Raw genomic sequence first — 13,810 nt, forward strand, 5'->3', positions numbered from 1 at the left:
TGCAGAATGCCCCATGCATTTCAGCAATACAACCTCTGCTGGCCCCAGGGGGCTCAGCTAAGGCAAGCCATGCATTCCCAGCCATAAAGTGCCTTCAGGAGCTTCAACTGGCCAGTCAGTGTAGCTTTCAACTGGAAGACAGATGAGAATGACAGTTAGGAAGAAGGTGGTAGTCTCACATATTCTCCTCTGTGCTGGGAGAATGGTGGTCTGGAAAGGCCATGTAAAATAGCCACATCCCTGTGAGCATTGATGACTAGACAAGTAATCTGGGGTAAAAGGAGTGGTCAAAAGGTACATGCCTCCAGGGCACACGTGAGAAATGAACCCTGGGCTGGTGAGGAGATAGTGGGGAAGTGGCCTTTTTGCCTCAGCTCTGAGACACTGCAGAGGGCTCTCAATAGGTAGCCATTTTGTAACCTGTAGTCAGAAAAGGCAAAAGGAGGAACACCCGTAGGAAAACAAGTATTTGGTCTTGGTAACTTTTGTGTTGTGTCTATGTGCCAACACAACAACAGCTCATCCATATCCTTACCTCCACAGTCATTCTTTGAGCATATCATTCAACCTTTACCATATCTGGCATAACTCAGGTGTTCATACAAGGCTTCAGAAAATCAGTACTTGGACAGAAAAAAAAAACAAAATTTGCTTTCCATAAGAACACTTAATGGTGGGAGCAAACACCACTCACTTCTGCTTGGCCAGTCAGCAGGTCTGTACCCTCCAACCAGCATGTCAGAACATGCATAGGTGAATCCTGGGGATATCCACCTTGTACGCCTGGCTATGGAAGAGACAGGCTCTCCTAATGGAAGGCAGGAGTACCTCACAGAGACATTAAGGGGATGTGAATGAGAAGAAGCAGGACTAGAGGACCATTTGGGAGTGAGCAGGGCATGCAGGATCTGAAGATTTCCCAACTTAATATAGGAGAGATGTGGGGTCACCAAGAGATGCAGGAGGACATGATGACCAGGGATATGAACTGCACGGAGCCAAGTCTCTCTTTTTCTGTCACCAACAGTGTTACTTGCTCTGTCCTCAGGTAGCAAATGCCATAGATTGTAGATGCAGAAGTCTGAAACTACTCTAGATCTGACAGTAAATAGCATGGCAAGCCTTTTCTGTTGGATTTAATTCAAATCTTAGAACAATCAAAATCAGAGATATTTTATGCCAATTTTCCATTAGCAATAAATGAAATCACATCTTTGCTCATGAAAACTATGCCTACCTGATGTTCTATGTGGTTTTCTGGAGAATATGCTGTCCTGGTAATGTCCAGAAGGGTGCAGCACATGATAGTTTTTTTAAAAAGTGGGTGACATTAAACCCCCAGCACAAGCAAAGATGTCAGTACACACTCTGGATACATTGTCAGGCAATGTTTGTCCACAAGCTTGCTCATATCACAGTACTAACTTACAAGGAAATTTGTTTTATTCAAATATGCTTTGATTTTCTTTCTCAGATTCCCCTTTTCCTTCCTACCTCAATACAAGATGTTTAAAGTTTATTGGTTTGAACTCGTGTAATGTTAATAGGTTCAAAAGTTTTATTTTCCCAAAGCAATACTCTATGTAGAAAAGACTGCATGCAAGTGTGGAATGAGAAAGAGTGAGGGGGGAAAAGCCAAATGTAGTATTATCACTATAAGATACTGGGAAACATAAATAAAAATAGGGGCATGTCTTTGGAGGAAAACACTCTACAAATTTTGTGAGAAATTAGCACAGATTTCATCAAAATTAGAAAAATCAGAAGGAGAAGAAATTATTCCCTTGAAAAGGAAAATAAATATGGATAAACAAATAAGTGAGAGGTAAGTTCAAAATAATGTTCTTAATTTGAAAAAAACAGATACAGAGCTGCGCAGTAATGAAAACAAAAAAAAAGTATTTGAATCTCAAGTGTCAAATTATAAAATACTTTCATTATGTTTTCAGCTTGGAGAAGGAGAGATTTGTACATGCTTGCTCATTCTACACTTTTGCTAGGGAACATCATGCAGCTCTGCTGCACTGGCTTGGAGTGTGTGTTTTCTTTAAGTGTTGAACTTCTGAAGACTTGTCAGTTATTCACAGAGATACTTCAAGCCACTGATTCAGTACATTCTGTCAGTGGCTTTGCCAATCTGTTTTGCCCTGGGAATGAGGATAGATTGAAGGAACATAGACACCAACTTTAAAGAATAAGTGTGTAAGTTCACTATAGTGTAAAACAGTAAAGAATTACAAAAGAAGCAGTGGCTTATGAAAGGATACACTTAGCAATGCATCTAATCATTACTACAAAGACTATCTTAAAGTGATTAAGATAGAGATACATCATCAGTTACCCTAAGTAATCCATTACCATCATGCAGACTGCACTTCAGCTGGAGAGGCCCCTATCACAGTGAAGGATTGGAGAACCTCTTCCCAGTAACTGGAAAATCCTACACAGTGCGTCCACTTGTAGGGTGAAGCTTCCATCTTTGCTGTGAGAGGGTTCAGTTTATACAGTGTTAAACAAACCAGCTTACATCACTCGATGGGTGTGGAAAAACAATCTGGCTTTCTTCTCTCCTTGGTTTTCCCCTGCAGCCTGGCCAGGGCCAGGGGAAAATCAGGAATCAGTTTGGATCAACTACTGTCAAATGCCCTCATGGCTTTGACTAGTCTCTAAATATAGAACTATGGATTCATTTGTATCTCAAAGATGAACTAGCTGTGGCTGTATGAGGCCTACTGCTCTCATGGCCTTGGCTGAAAAGAAAGACATATTTATAACACATACAAGCCTTATTAATTATTAATAATATGCTGGGCTAACAAGCATAAATGTGTACTCTTAAAGTATTAGTAAGGCTAATACAGCATCTTGGTTAATAAGTAGATATACGGCTAAATACAATACTAGGCTAAATATAATATTAGGTTGAAAGATTCATCTATAGGTCAACTTTAGCCCAGGGTCTGTTCTTCAGGCCCCAGCATCACAAATATAAATATTTCTGATTACTTCAGAGGGCTTTTAAACAGGCCTTGAAAAATTTTTAATTGCCCTCTACTTGGCACTGATGAGGTCACACCTGCAATACTGTGTTTGGTTCTGGGGCCTGTACTACAAGGAAGACATTGAGGTGCTGGAGTGTGTCCAGAGAAGGGCAATGGAGCTGGTAAAGGGTCCAGAGTACAGGTCTTATGAGGAGCAGCTGAGGGAGCTGGGGTTTCTCAGCTTGGAGAGAGGGGGGCTCAGGGAAGACCTGAAATTTTATTTGGGGAGGTTGTGGGATCTTCACGACTAGAAGTTTCAGGAACAGGTTTGATAAATATCTGACAGACATTTTGGATCTGAACATGTTCTTACGCCATGATGGTTGAACTGATAATCCTTTTTGTTGTCTTTTTCTTCTAATTCTGTGAATTAGATTTGTGACACCTAAACAATTCCTTAAAACAGATGTAGTGCAACTCTTCATAACCAATGGGAATAATCCTCCTTTTTCTGTAGGATGGCTTTTGCACCTTCTGCCTTCCTTCTCCACTGATATACTTCTCACAGTTTGTAGACATGAAAAGAGGAAATATTGCGTTTCCAGTACTCCAGATTATTCATTTCAGAGTTGGATTCAATGATCCTTGTGTGTCCCTTACAACTCAGAATACTCTGTGATTCTGTGGTTCTTGAAATACTTACATTCCCACAGCACTATGCCCATTACTCATCTTGGTTATATCTACATGCCCTCTTTGGCTGGCAGGCTGCAATTCAGTGCTGTGGGCCATCTCTTAGAGCACTTCGGTTTCCTTTGGGAAGAATACAGTGCACTGAATCCTTGCCCCAGGAAGACTGACTGTTCAGAATAACTCTCTTCAAAGAAAGAAGGAAATTCTCTTTCAAATCACTCTGGGAACACACAGAAATCTCCTTTCTGAAAACGTCTTCAGTAGGAGCCTAGAAGCAACATCATTTCATGCAAATGACAGCTTCCCCTGCCCCCAGTTCATTTGCCCCTGCTTTTCACAACATAATTGCAACTTCTGGAGTTGCCTCACCTTGACAGTTCAGTTTTTTTCAGCTGGAGTGCCCCCCAGCTATGATGAGAAATGCAAGTCAGACTTGTTTAGGCCTGATCCCTAGCCTCTGCCAGTTCCGAAGCTGATGAAGGAGAGTTTCTGTCCTGCTGGCATCCACAAAACTGGGCTCTGGCTCCCACCCAGCAGCTGGTCTCCTGCCTCAGGTTCTCAAGCACCCAGCTTTGCAGCACCAGCACCACAGGCATTACCAGCATTCTCCCAGAACTGTTGAAAGCTCCTTACTTGGAATAGCCCGTTAATGGATTATCAGATAATAAAATGCTCAGAAAAACATCTTGACTTAAATGACTTTGATAAATAAGAGACTGATATTCATTTTAGTCTATATGACCCTCACATACTGGTGAGACCCACCCAAAGGACTGAGTATTGCAATGGTGTATACTCAGAGGAACCATGTTCTTGTCCGTAGTCATAAACAGCTGATTGTCCAGGCCTAAATCCTTCCAAAACTGAAGGTCTCTATAGTTTTCTACCTTTGGGGAAGGTTTGAGGCACAGGCCTAGAGTTCACTTCCTCCTGGAAGTGTTTGGTCCCATATTTTCTTCCACAGCATGTGGATACAAACAACTGAGTCTTTAATTCAAAATGTACTGCATACACATAGAGTGTGAATTTGTGCCCTTAACTATACCAATTGAGGGGCTGGAAATGGGTCCCCAGAAGACACCTAATTGGTCTCCCTTCCCTCAAACAGAATCAACTCTACCACATCCTTCATGACTGCTGCTTGAACAACCAACCACAGGTTAAAAACCTCCCAGGACACCCTTCCCAGGAAAGCAGCTAAAAACTATCCTTACTGTTAAGGCTTTTCTATGTCTAACCTAAAGGTTTTTGCCTTAGTACAGTTCTTTCGTGAGATATCTTACAGTATGTGGGAAATTAGCAAGGCATCGAATAGAATAGCAGAGTTGCAAAACATAAGCCAGAACAGTACAAGCCTAATATTTCCTACTAGTTCCTCTGCATGGATGGGTTATGTTTACATAATATAGCAAATATAATGGCAAGCTTTTCTTAAATGCATTTAGACAACTGGATGCAATACTAAGTTTGAACTATATCCAGAACATCTCAAGTAAAACACATATAAATAATACACATTAGTTAATATTCATATAAATGATACATATGCATTACATATTAATGTAAAAGTCAGCATTGCTAAAGCAAGTAGATGTATGACCATAGTTCCTCAAAAAGGTGTTTGAGAACTAGTATCTGAGCTGACATTATTGAGACGAATGTTGTGTCTTATAGCCCTCTACCAAGCCACAGTCTTATGGCCACTCCTGTGGCATGTGGCCCGAGACTTGATTCCTTCAGTTGTCCTCCAGCTGTAGTGACCAGGCTGCTCCTTATCCCACCTGAGCAATGCAAGAAGGGCTACAAGGGATACATCCCTGATGTTTACAGTGTTATTCTTGTTTATCCTTCTCCCACAAGTGGTCCTTGAGCACTTTCATTGTAGCTGCAGACAAAGCCAGAGACCTACTGATATATACCATGGTGATATATACCCTCCTGGCAGATAGTAAACACTGGGCAAAGGGGTCACTTCCACAAGTTTAGTTCATAAAAAAGCCTGTCCCAGGATTACTTCACATCTTACTCCTGCTGTGAAACATGCTTAGACAAGGCTGGAGACAGAGTAAGTACTACAGGGTTGAATGTAGAGTGTGGCAGCTCCTGCAGACTGTGCTGGTCTCTGCTCAGCCAGGAGAAGGCTGTGCTGGGGACCTGAGTGGTCACCCTGTGGGCCCCACCTGAGTGAGACAGGCATTTCTAGTGCATTGCCTGTGGCACGCTCCCCAGTGCGGGGATCACTACCTGAAGACAACCAAGGTGGGAGCAGGGGATTAAACAGGAAGGTGAAAATCCTTTCCTGGTGGCAAGGACCATGGAGAAAACCGTTTTGCTCCCTAAGGAACTCCCCATGGGTCTGTCAGGGCTGGGCCTGGCAGCCAGGGCCCATCCCGCCCCAACAAGGCTGAGCAGCTGGGGGTCACCAGGACAGCCCCAGCCCTGGGCGTTTAGCACATCCCTGGGGATGGGCTGAGGCCACACAGGTGGGCCTGGGTTTGTGGGGCCCATGGCTGATCAGGGCTGTGAAGAGATGGAGACCAGACCTGCTGTGGTATCGCTGGAGCAGGGGCTGATGGCCCCAGGGGCTGACATGGTGTCCTGGGCCATGGGGCAGCCCTGTGTGGCTGGGCAGGGACAGTCAGGGCTGGTGATGCCTGACAGCTACAGGACAGGGAAATGAGGAAACAGGAGCTTATTTATCTCCATCTTGCACCCATGCCATAACTCAGTCATCCCTCTCCTCTGCACCTCCTGATGCCTCCCTAGACCAACCTATCATCCAGCTCTGCGGGAGAGTCCAAGGTCAGAGACATTTCTGTAGAGAAAAATCTGCAAATGCAGTTTCATTCATTGAAGAAACTGAAAGTTCAGGACACCTGACTGCCTTTTATCTTTACTCCCACAGATGCACAAATGCATCACCAACAAGGACCTTTTTCCTGATTTTTTTTTTATGCTTACGTCTAATGTGACTTTCCCTGCATGGTGCCAGGCTGGGAGTTGGACTGGCACAGGGAGAACTGGCGCAATCGCCTCTTACAGCCCTTAGGAAAAACTCATTTTGTGGAGACATTTCACTGAGCAAAGAGATAAAAATCTGCTGTGACATCTATTAGTACATGTTTTATTTGGTTTAAAGTAAATGCCAAAACTGTACATAAGAACAAACAAGCTACAATGCTGGACAATATCTTACATGTAAAATGTATGGACTACATAGATCTACATTTACCTTGTTTCTTCCATATTTCTCAGGTACTGTGTCGCAATTTATTTTTCTGTCCTAAACTAAGCTTCCCTTTGAGGGAAATCTTATTCCTCCTCATCTGAGGATTGGTCCCATCAAACCTCTCCTTTCTTCCTGATAGATGTGGCAGCGATCAGCTGCATATGGTGTCACAGGTCATTTGTCAGTGACTGAAATTCACTAGCATAACTAAATATCAAACAAATATGATGAAAACATACATTTAATTTAAACGAACTGGCAGCAGTCAGCTCAGAAAAAAGGTAGGAGCTAACAATGTCTGGCAAAATGAAGACAATATATCATTTGTCCAGTTGTAACACAACCTAAAATGATCTCAAGCACCCCCAGCTCCTGCTCTCCAGAAAATCTGAAACTTAGCTCGTGTCGTTGGCAACTTTCTAGGAAAAAAAGAAAATTAATAAATTTAGTACTCTCTTTCCTGTAAAGCATGTGTTTTTAGGAAATCACAAGAGCTGACACTGTTTCACCTCTAAAACCACTTTACAATACACACTGTTGGATATAGTCTCTTTTAATAGCAGTCTTATTTTCCTTGGAAACAACTTTATTTGACATTAAATTCCTACAGCAGAAGCTACTGCCCTTTATATTAGGACATGCTGGCCAACCCATGCTGTAATGAACTATTTTTATTCTCCTCCATTTTCTGACGTAAGGTCATGCCACGTTCTTCCCTGATGAGTTAGCAAACAGCTTCTCAGCACCACAATCCTCTGTCCTCTGTGCAGCTGTTGCCCAGGTTCTCGTCTGGCCTTTCCTCTACTTCTGGGGTTTCAGACTGTCAGGTTATGCAGATTTATTTCTTGAGCCATTATGCTTTTTTTCCTGGAGAAATCTGAAAAATATAACCTTTAGCTCTGTCTTTTCTCACCTACAGATACTAGGAGAAGGTATTTGTTTAAAAAAGGATCTAAATTGGCTGCTTGTTGTGAAAGGAGGAGAGGCCCGTCTACCTATAGGTAGGACAGTTACAGAAAGTGTCCCTTTGGACAGTTACAGAAAATGTCCCTTTCCTGTTTCCCTGCAATTAAACCTCCATGTGTGAGAACACATCCAGGGACAGAGCACTCAGAAAACGATAAAGAAAGCAGTGTGGCTCCTCAGTCATCTGCAATACTTGCAGATCTGGGGATTTGCAAATGCTTTTTTAAGGTTTAGCCCTACATTTGCAAATTCAATGCATACTTATGTACCCTGTGAAAGAGGCCTTGATGTTCAGAGACATTGTGCAAATGTGATTTCTATTCTGCACCCAGGCTTCACACTAACAATGCAAAACAAGCCAACTAGATCTAGTGAACTAGAAATTAATTTAGCTGTCTGTCTTGAGAATCCTTCCACAAAGCATTCTAGCTTTAATCACCCTTTACACAGGGAGATAAACTATTACCTATGTTTGAAAAATGTCTTTTCTTTCAACAACTTTACCTACTGCTAAAAGAAGGGAGGAAAGAGGGTTACTATTAAAGCAGCATCTAGGCTTTTATTCAGAATTAAGGATATTTGGTATTGCTATGATAATATGCTTGGCAAATATAGTGTGCAGCTGGATCAGAAAACTATTTAAAATTCAACAGCTCAGCTGTGTGGCTTGTGGAACAAATTGTTCCTTGCACTGAGCAAAAACCAGGCTTTTTCATCCACTTTCAGGGTACACACTTTTAACACTCAGAGTAGCACTTTATCTATGTACATCTTAAGCAAAAAGTCATAGGTAGGTTACGGCTAGATCTCCTTTAGAAAGCTTAGCTAGCCAAACCACATCAGTAAACACATTGATAAAGACAGGGTTATAGGAGTAAAAAATGTACATAGAAGCACAGCTTATTCTCAGAGTTCCACTGCATGCAAATAAAGGTGAAACAGGTTTTTTATTTGCCTATTCATGCTGTGATCATGATCTAAGAACATGGGCAAGACAAGATTTATAGGTGGTGTTAATATTTTTCTGTTAGATCAACTATTATAGTTGAAAAAATTAAGAAGTTTTGTGCACATAAGTGTTTTTTGTGCCTTCAAGCTCATATAATTTTTACAGCCATGGCAGCTATAAAAATAGGTTAGGACAATAAAGGTGGTAGCAGAAGAATCAAGAGATCTACAGGGGTGAGATAGAGCAGGTTGGTTCATACACACTGTAAGAGCACATTATTTACTTTGAAGAAAATATTTTTGTATAGGTTTATTCAGAGTACTGAAATCTGATCTTGTTAACCAATTCCATTTTATAATAAATATTCAGAGATCAACACTTTTAATGTGATCTTGGAGTTACACATCATCTAGAATTATTTCAATGTTGTTTTAAACTCTTTTTTTTCATTAATTTTCTAAGAAAAGCAGGACTTGTAACAGATTTTGATTTTCTCACTAATAGAAGTGACCTCACACATAGAACACCAAACTCCTGATTGGATTTAATACAAACTTTTCTAAGCAAGAGTATCTGGTTTAAGGAAGCTAATCCTAGAAAATTTCTATTTAAGAGCGAAACAGCGTTTTGAACAATTTAGTGACTTTCTTACAATAGCTGATGTAAAGAATTTGGTTTGGTTTTTTTTTTTAAGTTTAATTACATTAAAAGCAACCAGCAACTTCTAAAAATAACTGTTAAAAATATTTGTGTGTTTCACGTTCAAAACCGTGATAAACCAGGAAGCTTAATTTACAGGCAAAGGTGAGTCTGACATTGCAACAACTCAGGGTAATACTTAATAAAACTAATTACTGATGGTAATGTCCCTACCATGGAGAGAGGTTTTATGAAGAAGGTATAAAATCCTTTATAGAATATCTGACAGGTCAAATATTTCTGCCTATAGATGAAAAACTAAAAAGTTATGCAGCCTATGCCTTCTAAACCAGTATATAACAGAGAAATAACTCATCAGGGAATAATAGAAATAACATAAAGACAAAATGGAATGAAAAAACTTTATATGAAAATAAATCAGATTAGTAATCTTAAACTAATCTAGTTCTATACTGAATTGTGATTACTGATGGTAAAAATTGCCTGGATGAGTAAATCATGTTTTGTCAAATTCTTCTGGTTTTCAAAAAATTTTTTGTTTATATGAGTTGTTTGGGTTTTTTCCCTTTCTCTCTCTACCTCTCCATTTTATAGGATTTTCATATGAGAAGTAAAAAGGAATATCTATGCACTGATGGTCTTTGTTATTTAGAGTAAGTCTTTTAGTAAAAATGGTGGAGAAAATCAGCATAGAAAAAAGGCAAGTTTTTGAAGGACCTAGTTAAAAGTTTTATCAGTTGTTATTGCATACATGTAAGATTATTAAGCAGAACATGAGTGAAACCATAGGCACTAAGTGCATAGTGATTAAGATGAAAGAGTGGTGATATTTTTAGGGGAGTGATATAGACATTTAATTTTGTAATACTTTAATGCTTTGACTTTGAAAGCTTTGTAAGTCAGGTAATAGAGAAGTTTTAGCCTTGCATCTTTATGAGATAATGAAGTCAAGACACTTGGAAAATTCATGTTGAACCACGGTTAGTCTTCTAAGAATAGGAGTGCTGAAAGTACACTACTATCCAATCAAATAAGATAATGAGAGTCTCCTGGCTATATCTTCTAATGCACATTACATAAAATTATATGTACAAAGTGGATACTTCAATGATAAAAACTGCAAGTTTGGTTTTCAGTTAGAAAGTGAACTGTTGCATTAATGTTCTCTTTGATATACGTAATCTGCTTAGCTTTTGTCATGATGGTAACAACTGTTAGAGTTTTATTTTCTTAGAAAACTTACTTTATATTAATACCTATCTTATGCCACTGTTCTCCTTCTACTGTACCTTGTACATTATAATATAACCAATAAAAATTTGGCCATTGGAATTTAGAAAACAGATGCTGAAGAAGAAAAATAAGAGTCAGGCTGGCTTTTGGTATCTTTGCTAACTCTGTGGGAAAATGAACAAAAAATACATTTTTTAAAAAAGGAAACTAATGTGACCAAACCACAGACAGTTTGAAGTGTTAAAAAATTATTTCTAACTATTCTGTACTCTACAAGGAGAAAAGCAGGATGATGAAAGTCTTGTGCAATATATATTTGAATCTAGCCCAGAGTACTAGTTAAACATAGGGTGAAAATTATTCCCAAAGCTATGAATGCAGCTGATTTTTTGGGGTGTATTGACATTTCTAGTGTGTGTATTGACATTTCAAGACAGCTTGTCAGTCTTCTTTTTCGAGATGGCACTTCATTATATTCTCAGAATAATAGCAATGCTATTTGTGATGCACTTGAAATCTCATATTTTGAATATTCATGCTGCTTTCCAGGAGAGGGCAGTCCATTCCTAGGATCAGTTGGCTCCAACCATGTTCTTAATCCGAGAAATATAACTATAAACTCTGACAAAGACAGAAAGTTTTTTTGGGAGGGCACAACCAAGACCCCAAGAGGTGAGTCCATACTATAAAAAGCTGTCTTGGACAAGAAAAAATAAAGGTTCTCCACTGTCTCCCTGAGGAAGAAAGAATGTAAATATGCTAGTGATAGTACATCAGTAACCAATAATGTGCAAAAAAGGAGGCACAGAAGTGGAATGAATATATCACCACAACTGTACAAGGGCAAATGAAGAGCACAATTATTGTAAGTTTAACAAGGCCGAGGGCTGGATTCTGCACCTGGGACAGGGCAACCCTGGTTGTGTGTATAGATGAGGGAACAAGAGGCTGAAAAGCAGTACCGTGGAAAGGGACCTGGGGGTCCTGGTTCCTGGTTGACGGCAAATTGAATATGAGTCAGCAGCGCCCTGGCATCCAGGAGGGCCAACCGTGTCCTGGGGGACATCAGACACAACATCACCAGCTGGTCGAGGGAGGAGATTGTCCTGCTCTGCTCTGCACTGGGGCAGCCTCACCTTGAATGTTGTGTGCAGTTTTTGTTTGGCACCACAGTATAAAGCAGACATGAAGCTATTAGAGAGCATCCAAAGGAGGCCCACAAGGATGGTGAAGGTTCTTGAGGGGAAATCCTATGAGGAGCAACTAAGGTCACTTTGTCTGTTCATCCTGGAGAAGAGGAGACTAAGGGAAGACCTCATTGTGGTCTTCAACATCCTCACGAGAGGAAGTGGAGGCACAAGTACCAATCTCTTGACTCTCATGACCAGTGACGGGACTCGAGGGAACAGCATGAAGCTAAGTCAGGAGAGGTTTAAGTTAGATATTAGGAAAAAAATTTTCACCCAGAGGGTGGTTGAGCACTGGAATAGGCTCCTCAGGGAAGTGGTCACAGCACCAAGCCTATCTGAGTTCAAGAAGCATTTGGACGACACTCCCGGGCACATGGGGAGACCTGCACAGGGCCGGGAGTTGGACTCTATGATCCTGATGGGTCCCTTCCAACTCAGTATATTCTATGACTCTAAAAAAGCTCTAGAGGCACACAGGAGCTAAGACTGGACTTTTATTTCATGTAATTTCATTCTTTGAATAATTTCATTACTTTTCATATTTTTATAGAATGATGTGATACGTTATTTCTGCAAACACAATGTAATGAGTCAGACTGCATTTCTTCACTTACAATCATGCTTGTCCTCCCTCTACCTGTCTCTACCAGTTATGTGATTCACCCAAGAGAGCTTTGAACTCTGCTCTGGAGTAAAAAAGGAGGACAGCCACATCAACGAGATACAGCAGCTAAAGTAATTAGCCTTAGCAGCCTCTGGAACAGACACTCCTGAGCTTATCTGATATAGTATGTTCATGTATTGTATTTCATGGTTACTGAAATCCACAGAAGATATTGACTTCTGAGGTGCTGCAGCAGCACTCGCTAGGTGCTCAACAGGAGTTAGTGAGTTCTCTTGTACTGCATTGTAATCTGCACAGCAGGAGATCAATGTAACAAAACTCAAGGAAGGAGAAAGTGATTCCTTTCACTAAACATCAAAGGAGGTGATTTTACCCATTCAAACTCATTCTCTTATGAACTTCATTTGCTCATACTCGTACACCCAGAGGCACTCAAAGCAATTCTTGACACAGGATCTCTGTGCATCCAAGTGGTCTGCCCAGGATCACTGGTGGGGCATAAGGGATGCTGGCTTCTGAGTCCTCATCATGTTTCTGGAGTTATTTTTGATTAGAAATGGCTAATTAGTTTTTGGACAGATCTTTACGTAATTTAAGAGTCAAGGGCTGTAATGGGGTGGTCCTTTTCTCCAGCCTGTCTTCCTGATCAGTTAACAGAAAAAGGAATGCATAATGGGGTGTGCAGTCATGTCATTTCAGTGCTATAAAAGGAAGGTCAAGGCATGGTGCATCCCTTTCAGCTCTTACATTTTAGTTGGAGGCTAGAGCATATATCACCTGAACAATAATCTAACAACTGAACTACAAAGATAAGAGTATTTTGATTTCCTTAGAGAATCAAACAGAAACTTGAAATACAGTCACAAACAATTGTATAGTAAATTAGTGAATATATTGACAGGACTAAATAACTGGAAAAATACACTTTAAGAGCAATGTACTTTCTATAGGCTTGCAATAAGGATAGAAAAAGATAAGCATACTCAGTGGATTAGGGTGAAAAACTTCATACTACAGAGTTGAAGGACAGAGTTTATCATGGGGAAACGTACTGGCTGTATTTATTAGGAAAGTAGTATTAGGTTAGGAATATATATGATACTTTGAGTTTAAACTCAGTTCACTGTATTAGCTGAAAATTGGATCTAGACATATCTTAAATTATTTTTAGTGCATTTGCTATCTCACCATCTACCCACATTGCAGTCAAATCCATTTTCTACAAGTTCCTTCAGAGTCTGAGACAAGTGCTGAAGGTAAGTGCATTTGATAAGCAGGAGGATG

Source organism: Manacus vitellinus, unplaced genomic scaffold, assembly GCF_001715985.3.
Source record: "Manacus vitellinus isolate BGI_N305 unplaced genomic scaffold, ASM171598v3 scaffold_37_pilon, whole genome shotgun sequence".
NCBI lineage: Eukaryota > Metazoa > Chordata > Aves > Passeriformes > Pipridae > Manacus > Manacus vitellinus.